This window comes from Equus quagga, chromosome 21, assembly GCF_021613505.1.
Source record: "Equus quagga isolate Etosha38 chromosome 21, UCLA_HA_Equagga_1.0, whole genome shotgun sequence".
Taxonomy (NCBI): Eukaryota; Metazoa; Chordata; class Mammalia; order Perissodactyla; family Equidae; genus Equus; species Equus quagga.
Window position 1 is genome coordinate 7,539,755 of NC_060287.1, and position 15,867 is coordinate 7,555,621.

The 15,867-nt window shown below is 38.7% G+C and overlaps 1 long non-coding RNA gene across 2 annotated transcripts in view; it reads right to left on the reverse strand.

The window, feature by feature from the left end:
* Positions 1-744: 744 nt before the first annotated feature.
* The window catches only part of LOC124231443 (uncharacterized), a 41,373-nt gene continuing 26,250 nt past the window's right edge, over positions 745-15,867 (reverse strand). For both annotated transcript variants that reach the window (XR_006886524.1, XR_006886525.1), the window contains exons 3-4: positions 2,538-2,641; positions 745-2,161 (exon numbers count right to left, since the gene is read on the reverse strand). This is a non-coding gene — a long non-coding RNA (uncharacterized LOC124231443). The remainder of the gene's footprint in view (positions 2,162-2,537; positions 2,642-15,867) is intronic.

Sequence of the window (15,867 nt, forward strand, 5' to 3'; positions counted from 1 at the left end):
CAACAAATAGAGGAAGATTGGCACAAATCTTCCCCTTTTTTTTGTTTTTCGTGTTTTTTTCTGGCTTGGGGAAGATTAGTCCTCAGCTAACATCTGTGCCAATCTTCCTCTACTTTTTGCAGACGAGATGCCTCCACAGCATGGCTGATGAGTGCAATGGGTCCGCACCCGGGATCCGAACCCGCATACCCAGACTGCCGAAGTGAGCGTGTAGAACCTTAACCACTGGGCCATGCGGCCAGCCCCAAAGAGCACACTTTTTCACAGTGAAATTTGCCACTGTGATTGACTATTTGGGGCAATGAATTTTCACTGAAAGTATCCAAAGAAATACTTTTTACTGAAAACGTCCAAGAAGAGGCCGAATGACCTTAGATGGTGGATTTGTAGAAAGAACCCAGAACTGCTATGGTTAGACCGAACAAGGCCTACAACTCTGAGGTTTGAATGGTTACTTTGATTATCAGATATTTGCTTTTGTAGGTTCTTCCTTGATGATTTCAAATCAAGGATGCCAGTATCTATTCATGAAATTATTTTTACTGAGCCCCGCGTGTGCCGGCTGCTTAAAAATGAGCCATGTACATCTCAGTGTTTTTCTATTGGCAAAAGGTTAGAAATAGCAGGACCAGCTTAGAGCCCATCAGCCTACAGTTCACCACGGGAATAAAAGGAAACCTAGAAGGAAACTAAACCTTCTCCCCTAGCAGTCTTCTAAAGAGGAGGAAAAGAGAAACTAAAGAAGCAAGAAAAATAGCGTGCCCATGCTTTCCTCAGAGTCTGTCCCTGGCTCTGACTCTGGACTTAAGTGTTAGACATGTTTCGCAGAGAAAAAAAAAGGTGTGAGGTTAACAAGGAAGAGCCACATTTACAGATTTCTTTTATTTGCAGAGGTCTCTAAAATAGATGCCAGAAATGGGGAAAAAAAGCCAGAATTCATGGCTCTGTATATCTAGGTTTTGATAGAAAATTGAGAGGCATCCATAAATGAAAATTAACTAAAAATAAAGCTGTCATTTAAGTAATTTGAATATGCATGCACTTTATCTCAAACTTCTTCACAATTTCCAGAGTATTTTAGTACCATTTAGAGATTCAGCTTTGAAAGGCTTGAGATTCACTTAGAGATTCACAAAAAGGAGAATCTGGGTAAAATCAGAATGCGGAAGAGGATCCTCTGGGTGTTAGGGTGTTATCTAACCACAGATAGCACGATATACAAAGGTGCTAAGGACAATTTTGCATGCTTGATGCATTTTGACATTAACTTTCAATCAGATGTTCATATCTTAATCTGTCAAAACAAATTACATATGTATATTGAGGCTGGTTTACATCTCCCCTTTATCAAATTTTAAAAGATTAAGTTCTACTCTGCTAGTCTCATAGCAAGTTTTTCTTGAATCCTTAGATAAATTAACTACTAGCATTTAAAAACGTTACTCACGCTATAATAATTAGGAATTGAAACCAGCGTTTTATGTCACACGTTTTTACCTGCAGAGGAGCCAGTGACCATCGCCACCAAAGTCCAGCAGGAGAGAGGATGAGCACCCTGGGCAGACACGGGAGGAACAATCCAAAGTAGTCCAAATTGTTTAAGACTTCTATCTTATTTTTTCAGTCAATGCAAGAATTTGTGATTTCTACTTAATGATACATCCATATTTATTCTAATAAAAATAAAATAAAAATTCAAAATGCTTTTCTGCACTATTTTTCGGATTATTGACCTCTCAGGAAGATGCACCATGTGTCTCCTGCAGCTTCAGATATACACTGACATGACACTCTGTCCCCCTGGGCTCATGCACGTCCCAGTTTGAGAGACACAGACCTCTAGGACCAACAAGCCCTCTCTTCCCCTATACGCATTTGCACATGCGCAGTATAGTTTTATGCGCATTTTCACAAACTCTTCACTTACTGGATACAACAACCTGAGTTGCCCACAGGTCATAAGATTGAAAGGGACCCTAATCTCTGGCCTTCAAGCACAACCACATTTAAATTACCAAAGACACACGATAAGATGGATTGTTTTGAAAGCTCTGCAGAGAAGGAATTCCAAACAATCTTGGAAACTCATTCCATTTTAATATCAGGAAGTTCCTCTTTAATATGGGCAAAGTGCACTTTAACTCTACAAGCCTTGGGAGACCTGTAAAAAATAAATTCAGATAATTTAATTTAAAATAACCACTTGCACTAAGAGCCATCAGTTATACGCTACATGATGACAACAGTTATATTAGAAGGTCTCTACAACATATACGGTATTGACAGTGAAATTAAAATGTCAGTTTAATTTGCTGTTGTATTTGAAGCTTAATATTTAACCTTAAATATTCTTCTTTTCAGTTGCCAAGTTAGAATGAAAATTTTTATCTTACAAAGAATAAGCCATTTTTTAAACAAAAGCTAGACATATGCTGTGCTAATAGGTTAAATAAGCAGAAAGGTAAAGACAGATCTACTCTTCTCGTGGGAAAAAATAAGAAAATCTGCTCCGTGTTTGCAGAAAAGAAGGAGCTTACCTTTGTGCTGGCAAGGCTGTGTCTGTATTTCTTCATCACCTGGTATCTAAGACGCGTTCAACAAATATTTGATGACTGACTGAATGAATGATGCATGTTCAACTCTGAAGAGGAAATAAACCAAGCCAAAAGCTGAGAAATAAGATTCATTGGTGGCTATAGTCAAATAGGTTTAAAAAGGAGAGTGAAAAACAAAGCTCTCATTGAGACCATGTAGAGACTCAAAGAAAGTAGAAGATGATAGTAGAAAGACACAATCATTCTAGGGTTTTCCATTTCAAGATGGGTGATGAGCACAGGACTTTACCTCTCCTTCTCCCCCACAAAAATCCTATTAAAGGGAAATAGAAGCAATTAGAAAATTAGAATAAGTTCATAGTAGCATTGGCCGGAAAGTTAAAGAACTTCTGAATATACTACACAGTAGGAGACAGATAGGAACACTTAACAGACCTGAGTAAACTTTAGTACAATATGGGACAACAGAGGCTTGCTCCCTAGTGAGTATTCCCATCGGAACTCCAGAATAGTCCAGCCTAAGAAGCAGGAACGTGGGTGCAATCAGTGGTGTAAATTAGTCAAGGAGCACAGGACAGCCACTCCAGCCCCATGCTCAGATTTGCCGGCATATCTGTCTCTAGGATAAAGCCTTAGGACAGGTTTCTAAAAGGAAGCTTGACTCTGGCATCACTGCTGAAGACACAGGGGGGGTGCTGGTGTTTTGTTTAGGTGACTTCCTTTGGTAGTAGACAAATACTTGAGCTCAGATAACCTCCTTACACATCTTAAAACAGTAAGCAGCTGTAAATCTCCTCCCCCTAACCTCAGGAGAGGCCCCTATAACCTGAATCAATGATCCCAATGAGGTTCACACAGCCAGTGGTCAGCAGACTGATGAGGCAGGCACTAAAAGTGGGAGAAAGCGTTAATCCAAGATGCAGAGAATAATTTTAAAATGAGAATAATTAATATACTCTGTATTATTCCTGAGACCATCACAAACGTAAAATAAACTGAGGCAATAGGGTAGTTTTGAATTTTAAGAGCACAACTACTAAAATTCAGATCTCAGTGTAAGATTTAAGTAATCACAAGCATGCAAAAGGGCATAAAGGAGAAATAAGAAAGAAATACTTAATCGAAGATTCCCATAGATGCAGATATGCAGATATACAGATTAGATACTGTTTTATTCTTTGCAATATAAATTGAAATTTAACTGCATCATTATTTAGAGCTGCTTTAATAAGGATTAATCTGTTTCTAATTTTTAAAAACTGGACGTTTGTAGTCGTACACTAATTCCCACTCCAAGGAATGCCTTCATGTAAATACGCAAATCCACGACTTTCTGTTGTCATTCAAAAGTAGCAGCTGCATGTCAGAAGCTTTCATCTAATGATTTCCTTCTTTGTGCTTCACAAATATTCTGGAAGGTAGGTAGTACCATACCCACTTTATATATGAAAAAACTGAGGCTGGAGGGTACGTAAGTTGTAGAGATCGCAGAGTAAGCAGGTATCCCCTAGGTTCTGAACGTGAGGTGTATCCAGTACTTAGGCTGTTTCGCTGACACGCTCATATTTTTCAAGTACTACTAAAAGGAATGCAAAAATAGCATTAAATTTTTCACAGAGCTTTAGTTTAAGCCATACTAATAAAATTCAAGAGTGAAAATTCCATGAAAGAGGCAAACATCTGGTCAAATTATTATCATAATACCTGGTGAGATTTTAAACATAAAGCTGAAAAGTACAACCAGTGTTGTTTGAACCTGTGGGCTTAAATATATCATTGTTTTGTTTTGTTTTATGTTTGCTTATTTTTAAATATCTGATGTGCCAAGGATCATGATTGCTAACTAAATTTACTTTAAAATGTTGTATTTAATAATGGATTAATTTTGACAGTCAGATAGGAAAGGTCTCCAGAATACAAATGAGTAAAAGGCAGTTCCCACATTGCTGTCTACAGTTACATATAAACTTGTAACAGCTTACATTTTAACAGTACTTTAGAGAGCAGAGTAGCATTCCCAAAATGTGTCCCACTGAATATATTTCCAACAAGAGTGCTGGCTGGGGGCCAAGTCAGTTTAGGAATCACAGTGACACAAGAGTCACAAAACATATTGACTGAGAAGTCCTTTTTAAAGTCATTTTAAAGACTGAGAAGTCTTTCACTGAAGAAACCTATTTCTTGGTTTAACTTAACATTTCTCAAATGGATGCAACCATAGAAACTTTTTTTTACTGGTAACATGTATTACCATCCATCAGAAATAGTGTTGGAAAATATTAATTATCTTGTTTAGTCCTCAAACAAATCCTATGAAAGAGATGTCGAGGTCACCAGGCTAACATGGAGCAGAGCAAGGATTTGCACTCAGCTCTTCAGACGAAGCCCAGAGAGCTTTTCTCTTTCCACTTGGCTATAGTTCTGTTTCATCCCTACCGATACCTTCATGCTTCATTTATTTTTAACCCATGTGTCCCATGCTGAAAGAAATTGCTTGTGCTGCCACTTCATGCACCACTTTAGGATTTTGTTCCAATTTTAAGAGAGAATTCTTGATAACAGAATTGCTGTGTTAAGCATTTGTTTAAAGCTAAAGCAGAAAACCACACATGAGTAACACAGGCAGTTAAATGGTACCATCTGGAGCAAGAGGCATCTGGAAGTATCCTTATTTAAGAAGCAGTTTACAAATAATAACAGACCCCTGGAATTAAGCAGTTAGCTCCTTTGTCTTGTATAACAGCGTTCAAGGGAAATAGCTTGCTTCATTGCTTTTGAATCTTCGCAAACAGAAATACCAGGATACTTTGGCTCTTTCCTTAGAAATACCAGGATGAGAATCTCGTAAATCAATAATATTAAGAGTAACAGATAATCCAGTTTCTGTTCTCCAGTTTCATAGACACTGACAAGGAATAAAGTTTCACGTTTAGAAGAAGAAGAGCAAGGAAATTGAACTTGTTACAGCTCAAGAAAGAAGGGATGCATTTTGTGGGGAAAAAAATCAAAACATTCACTTCATAGAAAATAGCAATATTGTATAAATTAGACAAAATTTCTAGTCACAGTTTGTTGCAAATTATGTTTTCATTTTCTATTTTGCTGGTCTGCATAGCATTCATCAAAATTGGATTTTTATTATTTTGTGCTGTATGGCATATTGTGTGTGTCCAAGAAATATTTGTAGAATAGATATAAATACAGATAGACATAGGCCCAGATATGACAAGGAGTACAATCAAAGACTACTCCTTTACAAAAAGAAATGCAGAGCAATTCCTCGACCTAGGAAGTCATAGCTCCTTAGGGCAATGTTTTCCTATCTTAAAATGGTAATATCTGTACTGCGCTCTGCACTCTAAGGTACACAGATAGGTACCCCTAAAGATCAAAGAAGACTGGCCAGGGGTGCTTGAGGTGGCCGGGAGGCAGCTCTGGCCACTGGAGGGCTTGCAAGCCCACACCCAGGCCTATGGGGACCAAAATCTTGGCAAGCTGTGTCCCAGAGACTAAAATCTTTCTCTTTCATTTGCCTTCTCTCCATCAATTGTATATATATCATCGAAGGCAGCTTTTCTGGTATAAATTTATTTGTGCATCTCCCTTAAGTTAGCATTGAACAAGTGCATTAAGATAAGGGTCCCTAGGCCAACTTGCAGAACCCAAGTAACACCTCTACCTAGGATCTACTTTCATCCCAAAACACTATTTGTTTCTCCATAGACAAAAACATCTTTTTAAGGCCAAATTAAGTTTGAACATTTATAATATCATTGTTAAACTATACTGAAATCACACACACACATACACAATCTGTAAAAAAAAAAATTCTGACGATCCTAAAACCATCAGTAATTTGCTTATGAACTTATATTTTTTACTATCACGCTATTCCCAAGTATAATGTAAATCTCATATTCTGAGTTTAAACATCTTCTCCTCACATTCTTCTCAAAAGAGGACCTCACCAGTGTCTCTGAGAGTTTAAGGAGGTGAGGAGAGGAGGGAGAGAGGTGCTGTGAGCGCTCCAAGAGAGTAGGGAACCATAAATACTGTAGACCAAGTGAATGAACCGCCTATGAAGACAAACCTTATAGACATAGAAACTCCGTATGTAACATGAAAAACAATAGTGAACGTTAGAGTGTTCCACGGTCTCCTCATCTTCACAGATAAATAGCCCAGGTTTCTCTTATTTTGTCTCTTAATAGTTAATTTATAACACTTAAACATAAAAATTTTACAGTAAATAGTTATTGAGCTTGAAAAGTGTTTTGGTTTTACTAATAGCTGTCTGATAACACTTATTAAATGTTTTCTCATAAATTTTATCTGTGTCTGCATGGTGTGTGTGTGTGTTTGAGAGGACATTGACTCTACCAACACACTTTCAGATGGACAACACTTGAGAATGGAGAACACAATGTAAGTCTATGTGGGAGCCTGGAATTGGCCACCCCAAGATATGTCTCTTTGGCATGAGGATTATTTGGGGCTGGTTACTTTTAATAAACTGCAGACAGGAAAGCAACTGAAAAGTAGAATTTACTTACCCTTTGTTAAGATACATTTACATTGTAAAGGAAATCTTCATCTATAAAGGTGTCTCCCTCTCTGTACCAGGAAGAAGGGGGAATGACCTTATCTCTAGAAACTCTTAATCAATGCCAAAGGCAAGGACTCAAATCTGCATTTGTTTACTGTACTTGTGTGGTAATCTCCCATGATCAACTTCCCCTCCACCCCCAACATCCTCCTTTGTCTTTAGCTGAGGAGGATATTTAAGGTGGGGGCTTCAGCCATTTTGGTGAGTTGCTCAGCTTGCCTGAGCCTCTCCCATGTATACATGTTATAAAGCTTTGTTTAATTTTCTCCTGCTATTCTGTCTCATGCGTATTTAATTCGTTCTCTGGTCAGATGAACCCACAGCGGGTAGAGGAAATGTCTTCCTCCCCTGCATCTACTTTCTTCTCAAATTCTCAGAAGAAAGAGCTTTCTTTTCTTTTCCACACTCAGTTCCCTTTTTCTTCTCCTCCCTGATCTCTTGGCCCCTTGCAAACCTCCATTCCCTATGCACAAATAGCATGAGGCTTTCTCAAGTCTTTTTTTTTTTAACTTTCATTTTTTATTTACTAAAGACAGTGGTTAAAGACTAGATAAGGACATACGGAAACATCTTAGCTATGTAGATTCCATCCCTTCTCCTCGGGTTCTGTCCTATCACTCAGATTTTGTGTGTCCCATGTAAATACAGTTGTTGTAGAATGAAGGGAACACAGGAGGAAAGCTTAATATGTCAGAGTCACAGTTCAAAATAGAGAGACAAAACAATCTGTAATATCTAAGTAACTCAGCTGTGCCGCAGTTCCTCTGCTCTGTTTCTGAGGATCTGTTCCATCAAATCTCTTGCCCACCTTAGGGTGTTCCAGGGAACATGAAGTGTTGACAGTTACGTTTGGAACAAGAAAAGGGTGAGATTGGGAAAAATTCTCCCAAGTCTATTTTCATCAACTTCCCTCACATCCAGTATTTGTGTTTCAATGATTAAGTGCCCTTGAGTGACTTTTCCGTGATATTCACATATTGTGCTTTTAACTTTTTCAGAGTGCCTTCTTTTTGTTTCATATTGTAATTCCACGTGTCTTTGGGCACTTGGAGTGACTGTGCTGTATATTGTGCTTATCATAGCTTACACAAAACTTTCTATTTTGGTAACATTTAGAATGTCCTTTGTATGTTGTGACACATCTTGGTAATTTGGGCAAAGAAAAAGAAAGCATTCACTAATATAGTGTATTTGCAAATAGGTACAATAAGCTGGCTTTGCATAATGTTACTAGGAATCAAAAGGTTTAATTTACAGAATGAATGACTGCATAATGCAGTCTTTAAATATGGAGAAAAAAAACCTTCTGAAAATGAAAAGCAACCTGGGCACCATTTTTTTCTTTTTTGCATAAATTCCTTAGAAGCTTTCATAAACTCATCTTTCTTCCTCCAGGTAATTGTGTTTAAAAGAAACCCACAAAAAGCTAAATAATTGATCTGTATAGGCTTCAATGGAAACAACTTATAACTGTTCATCCTGAGGTCAGGGGAGGATTGTAAATGCATAAATATGGCTGAAGCATTTATTTTACTTGGAAGGATGGCGTTAATGAGGAGGCTTCTGGATGTTCATATGACTTGCTTTTGTAGAATAATATATACATTCAGTTACTCAATGGTTGATTGTGGGGGTTATTTGATTTTGATTTTATGCATTTAGTTCCAGCACTAACTTAAATTTTAGTATAAAGTTGGAAAATAGAGTTCTAAAATTGTTGTATGAAAATAAGCTTCATCAGAATGAAATTAATGTCAGAATCCATGTCTGATCCTCTCATGAACACATAATTTCCACAGGAGTTGGAGGGTGTGCAAATATATACTCATACACACACACACACACACACTTGCTTTAGAATTGTGTGAATGGAGATGGGGTTATGCCAGACTATTTAGTTTCCAAATTATGTCTGGTTTAAACTAAAGTAAACTTTACTTGAAAATTGCCTTTCCCTTTACATGAAGAAGACACCTTTATATTAATCGATAAGAATCACTTATATAACACTCATTATGTACCAGGCTCTGCACTAAGCATTCTGTATGTCAAAGTTCATTTAATTATCTCAGGAACTGAATGACGTGTGCTCTATTATTGTGCCTGCTGTACGGGGGAGGAAACAAGGCAGAGAGTTTAAGGGATTCAAACCTGGTCAGGCCTCTGAACATTACACTATACTGTCTCCAGGTGTGCCTTAGAGGCATGTTTTATAGCAGAAGTGTTTCATGGAGCTGAAAGACTGAAAACATGCCTGATTATCTACATGGTAGATGAAGGCTGGAGTAGGACCTAGCAGGGCTGAGAGCTTGTCTTACTCACTCGACGTTGTTTCCTACCACCTAGACCTAGAACACTATAGTAAACAAAGTAGGCATCTAATCGATTTTGCTGAATGAATAAATCCCATCAAATAATCATTGATGCCTCTCGTTGGAGTGAAAGTCTCAAGTTTTTAGTTATGATCATGTTGATTTCACTGATGATAAAAACAGAAATCATCAGTTTATTTTATAAATATAATTTCCTGGGTCAACCAAACACGAACAAAAAGGACAAAGAAAAATTACAAAGGGTGTGCCTTTGCCTAAATATATGAATCTAAGCTTCCCTCTAACTCTAAAATTCTAGAATTCTAGGGGAATAAAATAAGATCATTTCTCTCTCAGCTCAAATGCTCCTCTCCCTTTTATCCTCCTTTGCCACCAGCTATGCCTTTTTGGACTAAATAACTCATATCAACTTGTTTTTCTCTTTCTTGTTTTTGTTGTTGTTTTCTCTGGAAGTGGAAAGCAATAGAAATTCCAATTGAGTGTTCCACTTATTCAGACATACAACACAAATATCTACTTCAGCTTTCTTCAAACCTCCTATATCCTCACTTTTAACTTATAATCAAAGCAAACATTTTATTAAGAAAATAGATGCAATCAGACAAAATCACCTCATTTTTACAGATTCACCAGTCTAACTGCCAATGTCCCCAAGTACTTGGCTTGCTCTCTGTCTTTGCTCCCACTGAGGAACAGCCTCACTTGTTGTCATCTGAATTCATCCCTCTTGCCTATTTAAGAACAATTGTCCTGCTATTATCCGTTTGCTCTCCTGCACCACTAATTTCTCCCTCACTCTAAAACCATTTCCCTCAGCATGCAAATAGGTCTTACTTGTCCCCATTTTAGAAAAGAACAGAGCCTCACTTGACCCTATATCTGCTCCTCTGTCACAGCAAAAATTCTTGAGTGGGTATATCAAGAAGTATTTCTTTACCTCCCATTCTTACCTCACATCACTAACATGATTAAAACTTTTTAATAACTCCTATTGCACTTAGGGAAAACATCCAAATTCCTTGCCATGACCTGCACTACTTTAAAGAACCCAGCTCCTACATACCTCTCCCCACACCCTCCTCCCCCAATCCCACTCATTATGCTCTGCACACACTCACTTTCCTTCCAACTTCCTTTTGGCTACTGCTTCTGCCTGGAAAACTGAACTCCCCAAGGGTCAAACAGCTGGTTATTCCTTGTTCAGGTCATAGCAAATACTATCTCTTCAGAGAGGTTTTGCTGACATCATGATGTAAGAGCCTTGTATTAGTTATCTATAGCTGTGTAGCAAAGTACCCCAAAATGTAGTGGTTTAAAATATCAATAATATGTATCAATAATGATGTATTTCTCTCATCATTTCATCCAGGAATTTAGAAAAGGCTGGGTTGCATGTTCTAGCACAGGATCTTAAGGTTGCAGTCAGACATCAGCTGGGGCTATGATCTCCAAAGGCCTGGCTGAGGCTGGCGATCCACCTCCATGGTGGCCCCCTCACATGGCTCACAAGTTGATGTGGACAAGTTGTTTCCTCTCCAGATGGATTTCCCCAAGGAACTCTTTGTATGTCTTCACAACATGGAGGTTGGTTTTCCCCAGAGCAAGCAGTCCAAGAGATCAAGGCAGAAACTGTAGTGCCTTTTTATGACAATAGCCTCAGAAGTCACACACCGTATTCTATTAATCTTCTTGACCAGCCATGATTCCATATGGGAGAAGTGCACACAAGGATGTGAATACTGAGAGGTCACTTGGAGCTTGCTTTGTTTTGTTTTACTGTTGTCTTTTTACTTAAATTTTATCATCCTTTCCTCCATTTTGAATAAGGATTCTTTCATAGTCTACTAAGTCCAGTAGAATGGCAGCATATAGCGATGTGTCTTGATAAATACTTGTTCCAACTCCTAGCATGCAGAGACTGGGAGAATAAGAAAAAAGCAGTATTCCCCAAAATTCCTTGTGGCTAAGCTTCAAGATAGGATTTAGTTTTACCCATCTAAGCATACTCGCATAAGTTCCTAGTTTAGAAATTAGTCACATGGAAAAACAGGCCATCTAAGACCCATGTTATTGATTCACCCTATTACCGATATGGTTTCTGGCAGAGGTGGCTGTTATAAGAGCAGTTTCCTGATTCAGCAAATTCCTGATCATCACAGAGGCCACAGCTCTCTGGGCACTCCATTTCTAAGGTAGGGTTTTGTGAGTCATTATAGCATTTAGCATCGAGTCTCTTTTTCCAGCTCTCTCAACGATTTAGGAGCTACGATTATCTTTTAATAAATCATGTTCTGTTTTCGTTAGCTAGATTTCTGTTGTCTATAACTAAAAACCATGAACAATACTGGTTTCATTAGCTGTATCAGCCAAAATAACACCCAGGCAGTCTCAGAATGGCATGTGTGTGTGAGTCTCTGTCTGTGTCTCTCTTTCTGTTTGCCTTCTATATAAATGGCTATGTCATAACAGCTATCTGCAAAGAGCAGTGCCTATAGGAACTTTCATCTCCTCCTTTCCTCCTAGTTGTGGCTTTTGGATTTCTCTCTTGATTCCCTTTTCTCTCCACTCAAGTATTAGTTGAACAGCAAAAAAGAATAGTAGCAAGGAAGACCATGATTAACAACTATGTTCATTCGATGCACCCTAGTCCCTCAGTTTGAGCGTACGGTTCTTACCAGGAAAGAGATGATGTCTCAAACTCAGAAGCTTGTCCCACTTCCCTATCCTTTTTTATCTTCATCTCAAGGTACTAGATTTTTGCCTCTGCTGTAATAAAATGTCCAGGAAGATATCAGTTAATTTTTGTTCTGAAATATAAATTCACCTAACTTCAGTACTCAAAAGCTATCAACATTCATGTGTTTATAAATAGATTTAAACAGAGAAAAGTTGATCCAAAATTTGTGTCTATGAGTTTTCAGGGAGAGGCATAAGTAGAAAGCAAAGTATAAATAGCAAAGCAGGAAAACTTTTTACCCAACTTCCAGTCACTATGTTCTTGTACTTATTAGCTGTTAACGGCCCTAGAAAAATCTCAAAAGTCCCATGTGCTTGTAAAATCCACATTATATTTGGACTATGAAAGAGTTAAACAGTAACACCTGGAATGACTGTTTAATGCACTATATAAGAAATGACATGGCCTCCTTGTTTCTGCCCAGTGGGGCAGCTGTTTTCAGTTTGGGCTTTTCCCAACAAAGAGACCTTAAAACACTGTTCCTATAGCCTTAGCATGTATAAAGAAAGCAGACAAAGATTTCCGGGGATGAAATGACAGAGAATTGTAGCATCACACAGCTCCAGCCAGCATTTGGCAGAGCATAATGGAGAAGAGTAAAACTTCCCATAGAATTCAATTGATAAAGATTCAGTACTTAAAGACTGCTTTGAAGACGTGTATAATAAAATACCAGTGTAACGGGGTGCCTGGAATGCCTGGTGAGGCAGGGCTTTAATTTGTTTTACTGAGCAGAGTACCAGCTGCTTCTCTGTTTAGGCTGAGGTAAAAAAGTCATCTTACAGCCATTCTTCTCTACTCTGTGCAGTTGCACAGTTATGCAAATATAACGCAAAAAGTCATTGTAACCAAACAAATCTTCTGTTAGATTTAGTAGGGCTGCACCTGACTCTTAGGAATCAGAACCTCAGAAGTAGGTGCACCAATTTGCACAAAGAACCCTTAATGTATGAAGGAGGCAAACTCTCGACGACTTTTCCCTGAGATTGGAAATTAAGAAAACTGTTTAGTGGAGAGTAGTCGCCCTGACTAAATTCTACTGCTATCCCAGAGCCCCAAGGGGAATTCACTGGGAGGGAAGAGAGAGACCATATGGTTGACCCGGGCTCAATGAGATTCCTTAAGGAGGGAAGGCTACAATTGTCCTGGTTTATGACTGTAGAAACAGTAACAGAAAGCTATAATCTTGGGGCTTAAATATGAAGCACCAGCATAGTTTGCCCAAAGACCTGAACTATGTATTGCACCATCACTACAGAAGCAATAATGTTCAATGGTAACCCTACGGTAGTAAAGATTTAATGAATTGATTGGGCCCTTCTGGTATTCCCTCTCACCACCTAGCTTTCAGAAGCAGGGCTGACTTATGGGCTCTGGCAAAGCCTTGCAGACCCAGTGTCTTCTGGTCTAGTTTGTACTTGTATACAGACTGCTCAGGATTATATTGTTGAAAGACGATGGTACAAGATAATGCTAATGACATACCAAGACACTGAACCCAGAACCCAGATCTAGGAGAAGTGCTGAAGACAATTTTTACAGTCATGTAAGGTAATTATTTCAGAGTTTTAGTGTGTAGCTAGAGTTTAAGAAACTTGGTGTGGTGGACAGGCCCTAAAGTGGCCCCCAGTAATTCCTACCTCCTGATGTTTGTCTCCTTGTGGCCATGCCTTTATGTAACCTCCCTTTATTGAGTGTGTGGGACCTGTGACTTGCCAGACTCCTGATCTACAGAAATTGTGAGATAAGAAATATGGGTTGGACTGAAGGGGGTTCAAAATGGTGGCATAGGAAGATCACGAACTCATCTCCTCCCAAAGACACAATAAATCTACAACTACATGCAGAATAATTTCCTCTGAAAACTAGATAAACAGAGCCTCCACAACAAAGGATAAAGGGACAGCATTGAGATGAGCAGGAGAGGCAGAGAAATAGTCTCACCAAAGCCAAAAAAACACCCCAGGCACAGGAATCCACAATCAGGAGGGATCCAAAAAATATGGAACTTTTCCCTGAAGAGCCAGGGGTTTGTGCTCCACATCAGGGACCCCAACTTTTAGATTGTGCACAAGAGAGATGAGCCCCCAAAATGCCTAACTTTGAAAACCAGTGGGGATTACATCCAGGAAAACCATAGAACTGTAGTGAACAGAGAACTCACTCTTAAAGGGCTCATGTATAGAGTCACTCATCTCAGGACCCAATGCAAAAACACCAGTTTGAAAAGCACCTAGACCATATATGAAGGAGACCCACTCACTAATCTTAAAGTGTCTGCTGGAAAGGCAGGAAACTGTTGAGGGAAAAAATGTTGAGGAAACTCTCCAGGGATGGAGACACTGGTGGGCACCATTTTTGCAACCTCATTCTACCTTGCTAATGCTTGCATTGGCAGGTGACATTTAGGAACTCTCTCTCTAACCTACTAGTGCTGGTGGGAGCATCCCACTGAGAGTCATGCCCACATACTTACTGCAGACACAGCCCTTCCACAGCAGGAGGGTGTGCACAACCCACACAGGGGATGCCCCTTGATTGCCAAGCTCTGGTGGCCTGGGGAAATTGCACTTCTGGGCCCAGGACAACCCCCAAACGAGGGTGCTCCTTCAAGGCTGAGAGAAGTAGTTGATTTGCTAATACACAGAAATAAACACAGAGAGTGAGGCAAAATGAGGAGACAACAGAATATGTTCCAAACAAAAGAACAAAACAAAACGTCAGAAACAGACATTAATGAAATGAGATAAGCAATCTACCTGATAAAGAGTTCAAAATAATGGTCATAAAGATCCTCTCCAAACTCAAGAGAAGAATGGACGAACACAGTGAGATCTTCAAAAAAGAGATATAAAACATAAGAAAGTTTCAAACAGAAGTTACACAGCTGAAAAATAAAATAATTGAACTGAAAAATACACTAGAGGGGTTCAACAGCAGATTGGATGAAGCAGAAGAATGAATCAGGGAGCTGGAAGACAGAGTAATATAATTCACACTGTCAGAGAAGAAAAAAGAAAAAAGAATTTTAAAAATTGAAGATATCTTAAGGGATCTTTGGGACAATATCAAGTGGAATAATATTTGAATTATAGGGGTCCCAGAAGAGGAAGAGAGAGAGAAAGATCCAGAAAACTTATTTGAAGAAATAATGGCTAAAGACTTCCTTAATCTGGAGAAGGAAACAGATCTCCAGGTCCAGGAAGCCCAGAGAATTCCAAATAATGTAAACCCAAAGAGATCCATACCAAGACATCTTATAATTAAAATTGTAAAATTTAAAGATAAAGAGAGAATATTTAAAGTAGCAAGAGAAAAACAACTTATTATATAGAAGGGAAATCCCATAAGGCTATCAGCAGATTTTTCACCAGAAAATTTGCAGGTCAGAAGAGAGTGGTATGACATATTCAAAGTGCAGAGAGGAAAAAACTTCCAACCAAGAATTCTTTACCTAGTGAGGTTACCATTCAGAATTGAAGGAGAGGTTGAGAGTTTTCCAGATAAATAGAAGCCAACAAAGTTCAACACCATCAAACCAGCCTTACAAGAAATGTTAAAGGGACTTCTTTAACCTGAACAGAAATGGCACTAGTTAATTACAAGAAAACATATGAAAGCAAAAATCTCATAGGA